A 17328-nucleotide genomic window follows, 5' to 3' on the forward strand; every position below is an offset into this window, starting at 1 on the left:
CTGGCCTCGAACTCAGAGAGAGAGCTGCCTGCCTCTGTGCCCCACTGCTGGGATTAAAGGCTTGGTCACCATGCCCAGCCCTTTTGTTGTTGTTGTAGGTGGTAGTTGAGATAGCTTCTTACTCTGTAGACCTGGCTGGCCTGAAACTTCAAGTGATCCTCTTGCCTTTTCCTGAGTGCTGGGACGATAGCTTTGTCTGGTTTGGTTTTAGTATTTGTCTCACCTTTTGGACCGAGCTACTGTAAGGTGGAGGTTCTTGTGTCTTTTTGGTGCCCTTTCCCCTGAAATATTCTGTGATTTTATGTTAACTGTGGAAAAAACAGGAGTTGTTTGCTTTTGTCCTCAGGTAGCTGAGGGGTCTTCAGCTTAGCTGTCCTGGAGATGCAAGGCTTGAGACACGGAGTGCAGACAGAGAGTACAAGGGAGGGAGGGCTCTGCAGGCTTGTGCGTTTCAAGCCAAGTTGGGCTAGACTGAGATCTTGTTTTGTTTAAAGCCAGCTGAGGTGACTTGTGCTAACTCAGCCCCCAGCAGGAGAAACACTAGAACAACTAGGTGGGGACTCTGCCCTTCTCAGCCTGTGACTGATGAGGGGGAGAGGCTGTGTGACTGTCAGACAGGTGAGTTGTAGGCACTGAGCGGTGTAGTTCCTGACTTTGGTCCTTACAACTGTGGACTATCTGAAGAGCATCTAGTACAGGACAAAAAGGTGAGGTTTAGTTCTGAGGCAGACCCAAGTGCTGGCATTACAGGAGTATTCCACTGCCATGCCCAGCAGATGTAGTTTTGAAGTGTGGGCCCAGTGTGCAAACTCTAGGCGGACTTGTTTCTGCCTTCCCAGGAAGACATGCTAGTCCCCAGAGAACTAGCACAGCCAAGTAGCATATTCTTAGGCTAACGAATTACTTGAAAGGTGGCGATCATAGACTTGATAATAGATAAATATAAATGCTTTTGACTATCTCATATTCCTGGAGTCTTGCTTTGCATGAACAGTGTGTGTTTAGTGTGTGCTCTATTTTTTTAAAATTATGTATACAGTGTTCTGCCTGTGTATACACCTGCAGGCCAGAAGAGGGCACCAGAGCTCATTATAGATGGTTGTGAGCATGTAGGTGCTGGGAATTGAACTCAGGACCTTTGGAAGAACAACCAGTGCTCTTAACCTTTGAGCCATCTCTTCAGCCCTGTGTGCTCTGTTTTATGAGGGTTCTAAGTAGTAATGTTGGGAACTTAATCACTGTACAGATACAGTCTCAATATGAAGTGATCTTACTCCAGGCCTGCTACTGTACTACTGGGTTATTCATTTTTGCTGGGGGCAGTTTTCTGACCTCTTAGCATAATGGATCAAAAATTTTTTTTACGTTTATCTTTTTTATTTTTACCTCTCATTTTATTTTTATTACCTGTTTTGTAGACAGTCTAGTCTTACCCTGCAGGCCTGGCTACTCTGTCACCAGGCTGGCTTTGCATTTATAGACATCTGCCTGCCTCTGCCTCCTTAGTGCTTGGATTAAAGGCATGTACTACCGAGTCCTGTTATATAATGGAACAAAATTTAATATCAAGTTAGTAAAATGCTTTCATCATTGATGCTTAGGCTGTAATATGATTTGTACTTTTTAAAAAAAGATTTATTTAAGTATACAGTGTTTCTTTTTCATATATGCATGCATGCCAGAAGATCTCATAGGTAGTTGTGAGCCACCATGTGGTTGCTGGGAATTGAACTCAGGACCTTTGGAAGAGCAGGCAGTACTCTTAACCTCTGAGCCATCTCTCCAGCCCCATATAGTTTGTACTTTTGTGTCAACGTACTTTAGATTTATGTTCCTCCTTTTAGTGAAAAACTTTACATTTCAACCATTAAAAAAAAATTACTTGCCTGGCAGTGGTCAGTCTTTACTCCTAGAACTTGGAGGCAGAGGCAGGCAGATCTCTTGAGTTCGAGGCCAGCCTGGTCTATTTAGTGAGTTCTAGGACAGCCAGAGCTATGTACAGAAACCCTATCTCCAAAAACTTAAAAAAAAAAAATTCTGTGTTTGCCCAGGCTTTCACTCTGTAGACCAGGCTGGCCTCCTCCGAGTGCTGGGATTAAAGGCATGCATCACCTCCACCCACAACAAACTATTTTATTTATTTTTTTTCCTGAGATAGGGTTTCTCTGTGTAGCCTTGGCTGTCCTAGACTCACTTTGTAGACCAGTCTGGCCTTGAACTCACAGGTATCCCCCCTGCCTCTGCCTCCCAGGATTAAATGTGTGTGCCACCACACCTGGCCGATTTAATAGTAGTTTTTGTAGTTTAAGTTTTTTTTTTCTGACTAGCATTACGAATTTCATCATGCAAAACTAAAGGTTAAATCTTTGACATGTTATTGTTGCACTCTTATTGTGAAATCTATTTTCTCTGTAAAATGCTGGGAGATAAAGTAGGTGATGAAACAGGGAAAACATTTAAGGTCCATGGTTGACCCGTGGCCTTTATATTGGGTTATCAAGGGCAGACATAAGTAGCTCTGTCCTGGCCACAGTGCCATGGTGCATATTCATTTTGTCTGTGGTCTTTGGCACGAGGATCTGGTGGTGCTCACTGGAGGTTTGCATCATAAGGGATGATCACAGACAGGCAGAGCTCAGTGGATGGAATGTCTCACTGGCCTTGTAACTGCTGTTTTCTTTCATCTTGTGTGGGCATCTTATCGTGATGCTTATTTGTTTACTCTTCAGTGCTGTAAGGGAACTCTGGCACCTTTGTAATTAGAGTTGCCTTTTGGGGTAGGTTGCTTATGTTCCTGAGCATTTGAGCCAGTAGTACTTGGCTAAATAATCCATCTTTCATATTTTGTATCCTCTTTTCCCTTTTTTTTTTTTTTTTGAGACGGGGGTCTGTCTGTGTTAGCCTTGGCTGTCCTGGACTCACTTTGTAGACCAGGTTGGCCTAGAACTCACAGTGCTGGGATTAAAGGTGTGGGCTACCATGCCCGCCTGGGCTTTGACTTTTTATTTTTGTTTTTGTTTTTCAAGACAGTATTTCTCTGTGTAGCTTTGGCTGTTGTGGACTCGCTTTGTAGACCAGACTAGCCTCAAACTCACAGCAGTCCACATGCCTCTGCCTCCCGAGTGCTGGGATTAAAGGTGTGCGCCACCACATCTGGCTGCTTTGACTTTTTAGAAACCCTTCCTTTGCTGTGTTCTCCAGTTAGTTTCTTCTGGACATAAGTAGCTTCCTGGTACTTTGTTCCCTGCTGGGAATATTGTGTAAATGGTACATAGATACCATTTACACAAAAGGTGTGTGGGTTTGTTTGTTTGTTTATTTGTTGATGATAATAGTGTGCTGCTGCCCAGCTACATTTCCAGCTCTGAAGTACTTTTAGACTTACTATGTTTCCAGGAAAGTGGGTTTTGTTTTTTTTTTTGAGAGAGAGAGACAGGGGACAGGGTTTCTCTGTTTAACAGCCCTGGCTGTCCTGGACTTGCTTTGTAGACCAGGCTGGCCTCAAACTCACAGTGATCTGTCTGCCTCTGCCTCCCAAGTCCTGGGATTAAAGGAGGAAAGTGATTTTAATGTGTAGAAAAGGAAGCCTTAAAGATGTTGTCAATAACCACTTTCTTGATACATAGGTTGCTCAATCGAAGTGTTGATTCAGTTTGTTGGCTGCTTACACAGTTGCCTAGCCGTCCCAGTCTGAACATTCTTATCTCCTGCGGATCTCATACTCTGTCACTCCCCAGCCCTGGGTAACTACCAGCCTATACTAGTCTGTGGGTGTGGGGGGCTGGTTCAGAACTTAATAAACTGGATACAGTCTAGTTCTTTGTGACTACCTTCTTTAGCTTGGTCCAGTGTTTGAAGGGCTCATCCAGGGTCTGGAGATGGAGTTTTAACAGGGGTGCTGCTTTCTGAGTAATGCGGGTTTGGTCACCAGTTTTTCAGGGGAGTCATTCGTGCTGTCAGGATCACCATTTCTCTTCTTTTTTTTTTTTTTTTTTGGTTTTTCGAGACAGTGTCTGCTGTCCGTGGAGGCCAGGAGAGGATGGTGGGTCTCCTGAACTAGATTTACAGGTGCTGTGAGCTGCCACGTGGGTGCTGGGAAGTGAACCTTGCTCTTCTGGAAGAGCAGCCAGGGCTGTTAACCGCTGAACCAACCACCCTTTTGGCCCCTGTTGTAGTGTTTCCAAGTTTAATTTAAAACAACTTAATCTTTGTGTGTGTGTGTGTGTGTGAAATATATATGTGTTGCTGTGTAAATGTGCACTTGTCATGCCATGGGTTGTATATGAAAGCCAGAGGATAATCTTGGCTATTAGTTCTCCCCTTCCATTTATGAATCTCTGCTGTTTGTACTGATATGCCAGGCTAATTGTCTATGAGCTTCTTTTTTTTAAAATACTTTTATTGAGTGTCTATGATTTACACGTCATGCACCAAACTCCCTCTCTCCTCCCAGTAAAATAAAACAAACAAACAAAAAGTCTTGTCATAGAAGCTGTAGTGTATCACACCTTTTCTCTACATATGTTTACTTTCAAATGTTCATGGGTCTGGTTGGAGGCCTAAACGATCGTTACTGGATCCTCCCTGGGACTGTTGTTGGATATCCCATCCTTGCTGTGTGTCAAGGAGATTCTTTTTGTTGTTGTTGTTTGCTTGTTTTTTCTGAGACAGGGTTTCTCTGTGTAACAGCTCTGGCTGTCCTGAACTCACTTTGTAGACCAGACTGGCCTCGAACTCACATCGATCCCCTGCCTCTGCCTCCCGAGTGCTGGGATTAAAGGCATGTGCCACCATGCCATACATCAAGGACATTCTTTTTTTTTTTTTTTTTTTTTTGGTTTTTCAAGACAGGGTTTCTCTGTGTAGCCTTGGCTGTCCTAGACTTGCTTTGTAGTCCAGGCTGGCCTCGAACTTACAGCGATCCGCCTGCCTCTGCCTCCCGAGTGCTGAGATTAAAGGCGTGCGCCACCACGCCCGGCACATCAAGGACATTCTTAATCTTTGAATCTGCAGGTCCGACCCTTTCATGTGTTCTAGCAGGTTATACATGGGGTAGATGTTGGGGTGTGGCCCACTCTCCTGCTCCTGTGTCCTCATGGCAGGGCCTGCTTCCCATGTTCTTAGGGTAGGGCCGGCTCACCAGGGTTGGGGGAAAATTCAGTTGTCACATGTGAGAGAAAACAAATTTTTGTTTTTGTTTTTTTTTCCTTTCTTTTTCCAAGACGGTTTCTCTGTAACAGCTCCGGCCGTCCTGGACTCTCTTTGTAGCCCAGGCTGTCCTGGAACTCAGAGATCTCCTGCCTCTGCCTTCCAAGTGCTAGGATTAAAGACATGCCCCACCACGCCTGGCGAGAGAAAACAGGTTATGTTTATCTTTCTGTGCCTGTTTTTGAACATTATTATTTCAACTGCCATCTTTCTGAAAATGTTAATTCCATGCTTTCAGCTGATAAGATAGTTACATATATGTTTCACTTCTTTTTCTTTTCTCATCTCCTGCTGGCTAGGGTAAACTATGTATGTAACCAGGCTTGACCTGATTAACTTTGCATGTAAGTGCTGAGGTCACAGCCATGCATATATGTGCCATGTATTCCTTATCCATTCATCGGTCAGTTTATTTCTAAGTTTTTCTGTGTCTTGGCTATTGTGAGTAGTGCAGCAGTAAACATGAATTGTGTAAGGATCTCTGTGATATGTTTGTCATAGTCTGCATTAGTTACTTTCTGTTGGCTGTACTATGACCAAGGCAACTTAATAAAAGCAAGAAGTGCTGGGTGTGGTGGCACAGGTCTTTAATCCCAGCACTTGGGAGGCGGAGGCAGGGGGATCGCTGTGAGTTTGAGGCCAGCCTGGTCTACAAAGCAAATCTAGGACAGCCAAGGCTACATAGAGAAACCCTGTATTGAAAAAAAAAAAAAAGGAGAAGAAGAAGGGGCTGGAGAGATGGCTCAGAGGTCTGTTCTTCCAGAGGTCTTGAGGTCAATTCCCAGCAGCCACATTGTGGCTCACAGTTATCTCTAATGAGATCTGGTGCCCTTTTCTGGTGTGCAGGTATGCATGTGGGCAAAGCACCGTATACATAATAATAAATAAATCTTTATATAAAAAAAGTAAGAAATACTAAGAACCAAATAAGGATTTGCGTTTATGGTTCCAGATGGATAAAAGTCCATCATTAGGACAGGTGGCATGGTGACTGAATCAGAAAGCTGAGAGATTACATGTTGAACCACAGCCAGAGAGTGAGCAGTGGGAGTAGCATTAGGCTTGAAATCACAAAGCCAGCCCCCATGCCATTCTTCCTCCAGCAAGGTGCTTGCTTCTTAGACTTCCCCAAACCGGTCCAGCCAGGGAAGGAGTGGGGAGAGGTAATCGTGAAATACACAAGCCCACATCTCCTTCAAGCTTCTGGTAGCCATTGCTAGCTCTCTGTTCCAGAGTTGGATACCCTTGTGACAGTGTAGTACTTGGTTAAAGCATTTAGCAATGGTCTTAGACTTGATCATGCCCTATGTCTATTAGATGCCACCATGCTATTGCAGTAAACAAGTGATGGCCTCAGGTCTAGATCCACTGACTGACTCAGTCGTTCATGTATTGCTTCAAGGCCTCCCTGGTGATCCTTATGTGTTCATTAGTTAAGAACCAATACTTTGGGATATTTCCTGAGAGAAGTGTTCTCTATCTTTTATTTCCAGCTCCCGGAAATAGTATATAAATGATGAATGAGGACATTATGTCATCAGGGCACATTGAGTAGATATATTGAGTGGAGTGTTTTATTTTGAAGAGTATTAAGATGTCATTTCAAATTGATAAAAATAAGGTGCAACAGAGTGTAGTGTCATTAGTACTGAGATGGTTTGGGTTTGAAGAAACAGGGAACATGCATTGAAAGGCTTTATTGAAGAACCTTAAAGGGCTGTGGGTACTCTTATTTTGTGATCATGCCTTAAAAAAAACTTGTTGCCAAGATTGATAACCTGAATTTTATTCTTGGCCCTCACACTGTAGGAGAGTATTTATTCCTGAAAGTTGGTCTCTGGCTGCTACACTTGTGATGTGGCATTCGAGCCCTCTGTCCCATGCACACAAAATAAATAAGAATGTAATAAAAATGACAGTGTTTGACATTTTTTTGTTTGTTTAGATAGGATTTCCCTATGAAGCCTGGGCTGTCCTGGACTTGCTTTGTAGACCAGGCTGGCCTTGAATTCACAGAGATGTGTCTGCTTCTCTTGGGAGGCTTATGCCACCACTGCCTGGCTAAAATACATCCCTGTAACCTCAACACTCTGAAGACTGATGTAGTCTTAGGTGCACAGTGAGATGTGTCCTAAAAATCAAGTGAAAACAAATTAAAATATCTGGATCAGTGTCTACTGGTTATTTACTACTTATCTGGAGCTAAGTATGGTGGTTTGAGTAAGAATAGCCCCCATAGGTTCATAGATTTGAATGCTTGGTTGCCATGGAGTGGCAATATTTGAAAGGATTAGGAGATGTGCTTTTATTGGACATAGTTTGTCATTGTAGGCGGGCTTTTAGATTTTCAAAAGCCCAAGCTAAGTCAGAGGTTTTGCCTTCCTGCTGCTGGCTGATAAGGATGTAGAACTGTGTTAACTTGTCCTGCACCATGCCTCTCCCAGCCATGAGAATGACAGTGGACCCCTGCAACTGTAAGCAAGCCTCAGTTAAATGCTTTCCTTTGTAAGAGTTGCTATAGCCATGTTGTTTTCTTCACAATAATAGAAAACTAACAGTAAATTATGCCTCATTTTAGAAAATGCACAGGACCTGATATAATTTGAATTTTTCATTTTCTTAGGACAGGAAAGTAGCTTAGCCCTTCAATATTGTATCTCTTTTCTTTGTTTTGAGACATGGTTTCTCTATGTTATCTTGGCTGTCCTGGACTCGCTTTGTAGACCAGGCTGGCCTTGAACTCACAGCGATCTGCCTGCCTCTGCCTCTCCTGTGTTGGGATTAGAGGCATACGCCACCACACTCGGCCTGTCTTTGTTTTTCAAGACAGGGTTTCTCTGTGTAGCCTTGGCTGTCCAGGACTCACTTTATAGACCAGGCTGGCCTCCAACTCACGGTGATCCTCCTGTCTCTGCCTCCCAAGTGCTGGGATTAAAGGCATGCACCACCCCACCCGCCTAATGCTGTATCTCGTTTGTGTTTAATTTAATTGTAATTTTGTTTTTTGAGATAGGATCTCAATATGTGAGACATTTAACAAATATATAATTGGTTTCTCGAGACAGGGCTTCTCTGAGTAGCCTTGGCTTTCCTGGACTGTCTTTGTAGACCAGGCTGGTCGTGAACTCACAGTGATCTGCCTGCCTCTGCCTCCCAAGTGCTGGGACTAAAGGCCGGTGCCACCACACCTGGCCATGCTTGCACTTTTTATTACATTCTGATTTATTTACTTATTTTGTGTGCATGGGGCAGAAGCCTTGCATTCCACAGCACAAGTGTGGAGATCAGAGGATCAGGAGTAAATTCTTTGCTACACTGTGAGGGCCAGGGATGGAATTCAGATGGTCAAGCTTTGCACCGAGCACCTCACAGGCCTTGAGACTTAAGTTTTTTAAGAGGCACAATTACAGTCAGAGCTCAGGAAACTTTTAAAGGGTTACAGTGAACTTTAGGGTTTGGGATGTATAGCTTAGTGCTTAAGAACACTGGCTGAAGCCGAGTTTGGTGGTAATCTCAGCACTATGAGAGGCAGAGGCAGACAGATTTCTGTTTGAGGCCAGCCTGGTCTACAAAACCAGGGCTACACCTGCCTCTGCCTCCTGAGTGCTGGGATTAAAGGTGGACACCACCATGCCCAGCTTGGGTTTTTATTTCTGGGATAGGGTTTTACTATGTAGCCTTGGATGGCCTCGAACTCACTATAAAGCCCAAGGTGGTCTTGAACTGAGACACCTGCCTGTCTCTGTCTTCTTGGTACTGTTATTTTAGGCATGCACCCCCATGCTGGGCTCAGTTTTTAGTTACTAATTTTTAAAAAATGATTTATTATGTATATAGTGCTCTGCCTGCATGTACACCTGCGTGCTAGAAAATGGCATCAGATCACACTACTGATGGTTGTGAACCATCATGTGGTTGCTGGGAATTAGACTCAGGACCTCTGGAAGAACGGTCAGTGCCCTTAACCTCTGAGCCATCTCTCCAGCCCTATTAATTATTGTTATTGTTTTTTTTCCTGTCCTGGAACTCCTCTGTAGACTAGGCTGTCCTTGAAATCAAGAGATTCACCTAACTCTGCCTCCTGAGTGCTGGGATTAAAGGCATGCAACACCACTGCCTGGCTTCAGTTTTTATTTTTATTTTTTGGTTTTTTGAGACAGGGTTTCTCTGTGTACCCTTGGCTGTCCTGGACTCACTTTGTAGACCAGGCTGGCCTCGAACTCACAGTGATCCACCTGCCTCTTGAGTGCTGGAATTGCAGGTTTGGGCCACTTTGCCTGTTTCAGCTGCGCGCCTCCCGCCCCCCCCCCCTTCTCTGTATAATAGCTCTGTGAGTATGTGTCACAGATGGGCTGTGTAAGCTGCTGCTCCTCCTCTTGTGCAGCTGGAGTGGGGTTCCGTTGTATATTCATCCTTTAGTACTCTTTCATTTAGTGCATCTTTCTTGGATCTGGATTATTATTACTTAATTACTTACTTACTTACTTACTTAATTTTATTGGATCTCCCTCCACTCCCTTACCCCTGGCCTCTTTTTGTAGTCCCGGCTGCCTTGGAACTAGTTCTTAGACCAGGCTGACCTTCAACTCAGAGATCTGCCTGCCTCTGCCTCCCGAGTGCTAGAATTAAAGGCCATCAGGTTGCGGTGGAACTGAGTAAGGGGTTTAACCTTCTTTTGCTTTGTTTCAAAAAATAAATGATGCTGTTTCCTTTTATGACCACTATTTCGATGTTACTCTGTTGCCTACTAGTTGTCATCTCCACACACTGATCAATCACAAGATCCATGAAGGAATCAAAGCCCCGTAGTATTGTTTGTACATTTAACTTCAGTGATAACTTCTTGTCCATAAATATCTTCAGTTCAGGAGATTCACAATTCACATTCACTATTGTCTGTTTGAGAATTAAGCAACAGTGTTAGGGATGTAGTAAACCCAAGCTATTATAACATCTTTCACAATGGCACTGAAGATTGATCTAGCTCTGCTTCATACTGTGCTGCTGTCTCTGGAAACTGCCCACAGCCATCTCATACTTAATTTTTTCTTCTTCTTTCTAGACTGGGTTTCTCTGTGTACCAGCCTGGCTGTCCACGAACTCTCTTTGTAGACCAGGCTGGCCTTGAACTTATAGAGATCAGCCTACTTCTGTTGATCGAATTAAAGACCTGGGCCATCACACCCTGCTCCCATACCTATTTTTCCATTTATTTACTTATTTATCTACTTATTTTAAAGTCTGATACCAGCCTCCTCCTTCCATACCTAATTTTTTGTCAGTTATTTGGTAAAATAGCTATACAACACACCTTTAATCCCAGCACTTAGGAGACAGAGGCAGGATTCTAGGACAGCCAGGGCTATAGAGTAAAACCCTGTTTCAGAAAACAAAAACAAACTGCCACAAAAAACAGAAGCGAGAAAGCAGCATATCTCCTGGTATTGGAGTTATGAATGGTTTTAAGTTGCCATGTGGATGCTGGAAATGAACCCGGGTCTGTACAGGAACAAGAACTGCCAGGTCACCTCTCCAGTCCTCTTCCTCATCAAAGAGCCCTGTGTACTTAGTGCTGGGCTATAACTAAAGTGGCTTGAATGAGGATGGGCCCCTTTACTTGCATTCTTTGTCTCCAGTAGGTGACTGGGAGATGTGTCTTTGTTGGAGGAGGTCTATTGCTAGAGCTGGCCTTTGAGGTTTCAGAAGCCCATGCCAAGCCCAGTTCTGCCTGCTTTCAGTAGATCAGGATGTAGCCTTCAACTACTTCTCCAGCACTGTGCCTGTGGGTCCTGTGTCGCCATGATGGTCATGGACTCTCTAAAGTTGGAAGGAAGCCCCTGATTAAATGCTTTCCTTTATAAGAGTTGCCTTGGTCATGGTGTCTCTTCACAGCATAGAACATTGACGAAGTAACTCACTGTGTATGTAGCCTACACCTGCGGTCCTCTTACTTTTCCTTTTCTAATTGTTTGCATCCATATATGGTTATATGCCCATATATGCACGTACCTGCATAAGTCAGATGCTTGTAAACCTTGTAATATTTGTGCAGGGAATTGAACTTGCATCCTGGAAGTGTAGTCAGTATGTGCTCTTAACAACTGAGCCATCTCTCCAACCCCTGCATTTGTTTCTTGAGCTGGGAGTGCATGTGTATGCTACTATGCTAGGCTACCCAGGTCTAAAAGGCTTTACATTTTTATGTTTTACTAGTGTATGATGCGTATGTGAGTATGGGCTCAGGAGGCCAGAGAACAATATTCAGGAGTAAGTTCTCCCCTTCCACCATGGGTTTCCTGGATCACGTTAGGTCCTCAGGCTTTTACTGACTGCACCATCTTACCAGCCCCAGCTTTAGAAGTTGTAAGTTAACATTTGAGTATATAGTTTAGATGTTACTTGTATCCCCGTGGCACTTTGCATTGTCCTACTTTGAGTCTTTTTATGTTCATATGTTTCTCTTTAAAAATTTAGACATGTTTTTGGGTGCTGTAGTGGTTTAGACCTTAATGCATTTGCTGCTCTTATAGAGCACCCAGGTTCAGTTCTCAACACCTACATGACAGCTCGCAACCTTCTATAACTCCAGTTCCAAGTGATCTTAACACTTTGTCCTGGCCTCCACAGGCAGCAGGCACCCACACATGCACAGGCATACATGCAGGCCAAACTTTTATATATATAAAAAAGACATTTAAGTAGTTGTATCATATTCTTTAAATTCTTTTTTTGTTGGTGAGGTGGGGTGGGGAAGCCTCCAGACTGGGTTTCTCTGTTATAGACTCGATTCGTAGACTAGGCTGGCTTTGAACTCACAGAGATCCACTTGCCTCTGCCTCCCAGAGTGCTGGGATTACAGGCATGTGCCACCACCCTGCTCTTTAAATTCTGCTGGGCAATGCTGGTGCATGCACTCCAAGGTAGAGGCAGCCATGTCTACTGAGCGAGATCCAGGACAGCCAAGGCTCCGCAAAGAAACCCTGTATCAAAAAACAGGACAAGGCCATGGCTATATAGAGAAACCCTGTCTTGAGAAACAAACAAACACTAAAACAAAATCTTTAAAACACATGTTGTGCCGGTCGTGGTGGCGCGTGCCTTTAATCCCAGCACTCGGGAGGCAGAGGCAGGCGGATCGCTGTGAGTTCGAGGCCAGCCTGGTCTACAAAGTGAGTCCAGGATGGCCAAGGCGACATAGAGAAACCCTGTCTCGAAAAACCAAAAAAAAAAAAAAAAAAAAGGAAAAGAAAACACATGTTGTATTTAATAACTTCCTATTTTGTAGCTGTTTCTTCCTTTCCCCATTTCAATATTAAGTTTGAGGTCTTCGTCAATAAATCTTTGCTTATATTTCTGATTATTTGCTTAGAATTTAAATTCCTGGAAGTCAGTTTTAGCAGGTCAAAGGGCATGGATATTAACAAAATTCATAAGGCTTATTATCAGATTCCTAGAAAAGCCAGTAAAGTTGGCTCTAGCAGAAGACTTGCTGCCGCCTTGCCCCTCCCATTTGGTCTCTTAGATTTATTAAGATTAAGTGTAGGGCTGGAAAGATGGCTCAGAGGTCCTGAGTTCAATTCCCGGCAACCACGTGGTGGCTCATAGCCATCTATACCCTCTAATACCCTCTTCTGGCATGTAGATAGAGCATTCATATATATAATAAAATCTTAAAAAAAGACTAAGTGTAAATGTTGAAGGTACATATATTTATGTCGATGGCTCATGTTTTAATTCAGCTAGACGTTAAGGGATCACTTCGAGGGGAAATATGAGCAATTCTCCTGGTAAAACTTATGGAACTCACCTGTAGTCCTGGCTAACTCTATGAGACCAGGCTAGCCTGGAACTTAACTGACATCTGCTTGCTTCTTCCCCTAATGTTGGAATTATGTGCGCCACTGCACTCAGTTTTTGGTTTAAAACTTTCCCTCTCCTCTGTGTAGGGGCTTCAGGGAAGCACTGCACCTCTTAGCCATATCCCCACCCCCTTTCTCCCTCCTTTCTTTTTAAAGGATTTAAAAAGATTTAATTTATGTGCACTAGTGTGCTTGCCTGCATGTATGCATATGCACTACCTGAGTGCCTTGTGCTCATAGACGTCAGAAGAAAGATGGCTGATCTCCTGGAACTGTAGTGACAGATGGTTAAGAGCTGCCCTGTGAATGCTGGGAACTGACCCTGGGCTCCTTTTTTTCTTTTCTTTGAGGCAGGGTTTTTTCCTGTGTAGCCTTGGCTGTCCTGGACCTTTTAGACCATGCTACCCTCCTTTCACCCCTTTGGGAAGCAAGACATGCATGTGGCGTACATGCAGACGAACGTTCGTACATATAAGATAAAAGTAAATATTTAAAAAAGGGGGTGGTGGTACCTGTAGCATGGGAGGAGGTAGCCATAGCAGCAGGGAAGCCCTGGATAGGGAGAGAAAGGTATGATTGGCAAGTAGCACAAAGAAAAGAGATGATTGCTTTTGTGAAAAAGACAGGAGATAAAGGAAGTCTTACAGATATTTAGCAGACACAAAAGAGGAATTACCAGACAAGAAATTAACATCACCTGACAGTCAAACTTCTGAAGAAAAGGGAGGCAGAGAATATAATAACTTGGAAGTCCGGTCTTGGTGGGAAGGGTTGGATGCTGGCTATAAGGGACAGCCAGCTTTTCTCCTTGATGGAGTTGTTCTGTAGGCCTATGGCTTTATCCTCCAGTATCTCTTGATTCCTTTGTGTGTTTATTTGATTATTAGTTTTGTTTTCAAGGAAGAATTTTGGCTGAATAGCTGGCCTGGTGTCAGCAACCATACCATACAGAGCTCCCATATTAAACAAATGGCTTCCTGAATAGGAATAGTTAAAAAGATTTATTTAATTATTATACAGTGTTCTGCCTACATGTACACTTGTGTGCCAGAAGAGGGCACCAGCTTTCATTATAGATGATTGTGAGTCATTATGTGGCTGCTGGGAATTGAACTCTGGACTTTTGGAAGAGCAGCCAGTGCTCTTAACCTCTGAGCCATCTCTCCAGTGCTGAATATGAATGGTTACTATACATCTGTGAGACAGATGTGGTTTATTTGCTTTGGTTAAGTGTAGGTGTAGTTTTAAATGGAGTTTGTGGTATTTCAGCAAAGAAAGCTTTAGGAAATGTAGACCTTTCTTAGCATAAGAGGCAGAAGACAGTACATAAGGAAAGGATAAAAATAGTTTCTAGTATAGGTGAGGCGGGTCACTTGGAAACAGGGAGGCCTGGAGGGAGTGATAGAGCGAAAGAAGGTGTAAGAGGAGACCTGGGAAGGATGGAGGGCAAATAGCAGAGGGAGAAAGAAGAGCAATCCTGGGATAGTAAAGAGTAACAGCATTTCAGGGATGGCGTGGGCACTGTTTGAGGATAGAAAGGGAAGTGGAGAGAGAGAGGCTCAGTCACCTGAGCTACGGCAGACAGGGGCCGCAGTCCACACCTGTGCTCTCCAGAAGGCCGGGGCTGTCCTGAGCTTGCTATGGAAGAGCACTAAGATCCCTTGTAGTGCTGACAGGTGCTCTTGACTCTTGGCCTGTTCTCTACTGAGCCATGGAGAAGGCAGTTCATTGAGGTGCAGTGTGAGTCACGTGTGGCAGTTGCTGTGTTGACCCTATGAGGATGTGTAAGGTGTGTTCCTTGCCTAATCGTACCTGTAGTTTCTTTGGGAAATATGCACAACATTTCTAACATTCCAGTTAAACGTATATTTGCATTTTTTAATTTCCAAGAAACCCCCCCCCCCAAGACAGGGTTTCTCTGTGTAGCCTTGGCTGTCCTGGACTCACTTTGTAGACCAAGAATTTTTTAGTTCTCTTAAGAGATGGCTAACACAGTAAGAGGTAGACCAGCGTGCTGAATTCTGTGTTTTTTAAAAAAAGAGTTTATTAAAAATTTTTTCCCCTGGGGCTGGAGAGATGGCTCAGAGGTTAAGAGCACTGACTGTTCTTCCAAAGGTCATGAGTTCAATTCCCAGCACTCACATGGTGGCTCACAGCCATCTAATGAAATCTGGTGCCCTCTTCTAGCCTGCAGGCAGAATGCTGTATATATAATAAAAATAAATAAATCTTTAAAAAAAGTTTTTCCCCCGAGACAGGGTTTCTTTGTGTAGTCCTGGCTGTCCTGGAATTAGCTCTGTAGACCAGCTGGCCTTCAACTCACAGAGAACTGACCACCTTTGCCTCCGAGTGCTGGGATTAAAGGTGTGGACCACCATGCCTGGCCATTTAAAAATTTTTATGAGTATTTTGCTGGCATGTATGTATGTATGCTTGGTGCTCATGGAAGTGAGGAGAGGGCATTGCATCCCTGAACCGAGTCACTAATGGTTGTGAGCTCTACCATGTGGGTGGTGGGAATCAAGCCCCAGGCCTTTTATAAGAGCAACAGGTGCCCTTCACCTCTGAGCCACCTCTCCGGCCCCTGGCTTTACAATTTGGTAAATTCAGGCTGGCCCTGAATTTGTGATCTTCTTTCTTACCTCTCAGTCTTAGTGCTGGGTCATTTAGATCATACCCAGCTTGAATTGTATAAGTTTAATATTTTTAGCAAACATTCTCAAGTTATTACAACTTAATATTGGATTGTATCATTAGTTGCATAGTTTGTTACCTGTGGATTTTAAAGTATATGATAGAAAGTAATAATAGTACAGTCAGGTGTGGTGGCACACACCTTTATAATCTCAGCACTCAGGGAAGCAGAGGCAGACCAATCTTTGTGAGTTTGAGGCTAGGCTGGTTACACAGAAAAACTCTTTCTCAACCCACCTTCCTCACCCCCCCCCCCCGCCCCCAAGTAACAGTGCTACTATACTTTTACACAGCAGAAGTTAAGACAAATTAACATTATAAGTCTCCCCCCCCTACCCCCCCCCCCAGGGTTTCTCTGTGTAGCCCCAATTATCCTAGACTTGCTTGGTAGACCAGGCTGGCCTGGAACTCACAGTGATCTGCCTGCCTCTGCCTCCCAAGTGTTTGGAATTAAAGGTGTGTGTCACCATGCCAGGCCAACATTCTAAGCCTTAAGTTGGTCTTTTGTTTTCCTTTCCTGAGACAGGGTTTCGTTGTGTATCGCTGGCTGTCCTGTACTCACTCTGTAGACCAGGGTGACCTGGATCTCAGAGTGATGCTCCTGCTTTGGCCTTTGGAGTATTGGCATGAGAGGAGTGCCCCTTCCCCACCTGGCTTCTTTTAGTTTTGATACAAGGTCTCTCCAGCTCAGGCTGTCCTAGAACTCATTTTGTAGACCAGGCTGGCTTGGAACTCACAGATCTGCCTGCCTCTTCTAGGCCAAGTGCTGGACTGTATGTTGCCATCACTCCTCAGTTGTGTTTTGAGTGCTGCCTTTCTCCTATAGCTTGACCTTTGCATTTACTTTCCTAGAAGTTGCCCACCAACCCTGGGAAGGTGGTGGCCAGAAGAGCAGCAGGTTTAGGAGGCTCCTGCTTCAGGAATCTTATTTTCAGGTGTGCAGAAATCTCTTCTCTCAAGGCTGGCCTTGAACTCACAGAGATCTGCCTGCTTCTGCCTTCCAAGTGCTGAGATTACAGGCATGCACCACCTGAGGCCAATTTACCCTCACTGTTAATGTTATCTTATATTTATGATTACTGTTATATATATGTGCATGCATGTGAAAACAGCCTATGGGAGCCAGTTCTTTCCTTGGACCATGCGGGAAATGCCTTGATCCATTGTTCCATTGTTATCTTCCAGTTAATGATGTTGAAGCTGATTGGATGGAAGCTTAAAGGGTTGTATATACATATGCTTTATGAGTTGTGAGGAAGGTTTCTTGTGATATATGCTATTTCTTTCTCTCTTGTTTGAGATTTGAGGGCTTGCTGGTACTGCCATCTATGGATAGATACTGGGATATTCCATAAAATTTACAGCCTGATCTCTGAGAGTGCTGGTTCAGACTAGCCTCATTTATACTTGGCTGCTACAGGCTGAGATGCAGTACTGCTGTAGGTCAAAGACTCACTACTGAACACCATTGCTGCTCAGCATATTGGTCTCTGCTTATTACAGTATGTGAGAAGTAGCTAACATTGTCATGTGATGTATTTTGTGCTTTGAAAATTAAATGAGTAGG

At 43.9% G+C, this 17328-nt stretch overlaps 1 protein-coding gene across 21 annotated transcripts in view; it reads left to right on the forward strand.

Moving 5' to 3' along the window:
- The window catches only part of PUM1 (pumilio RNA binding family member 1), a 111294-nt gene that overhangs the window by 11049 nt on the left and 82917 nt on the right, over window positions 1-17328 (forward strand). The window lies entirely within an intron of this gene.

The sequence above is a fragment of the Acomys minous genome, assembly GCF_964271855.1.
Source record: "Acomys minous genome assembly, chromosome: 6".
Lineage (NCBI taxonomy): Eukaryota > Metazoa > Chordata > Mammalia > Rodentia > Muridae > Acomys > Acomys minous.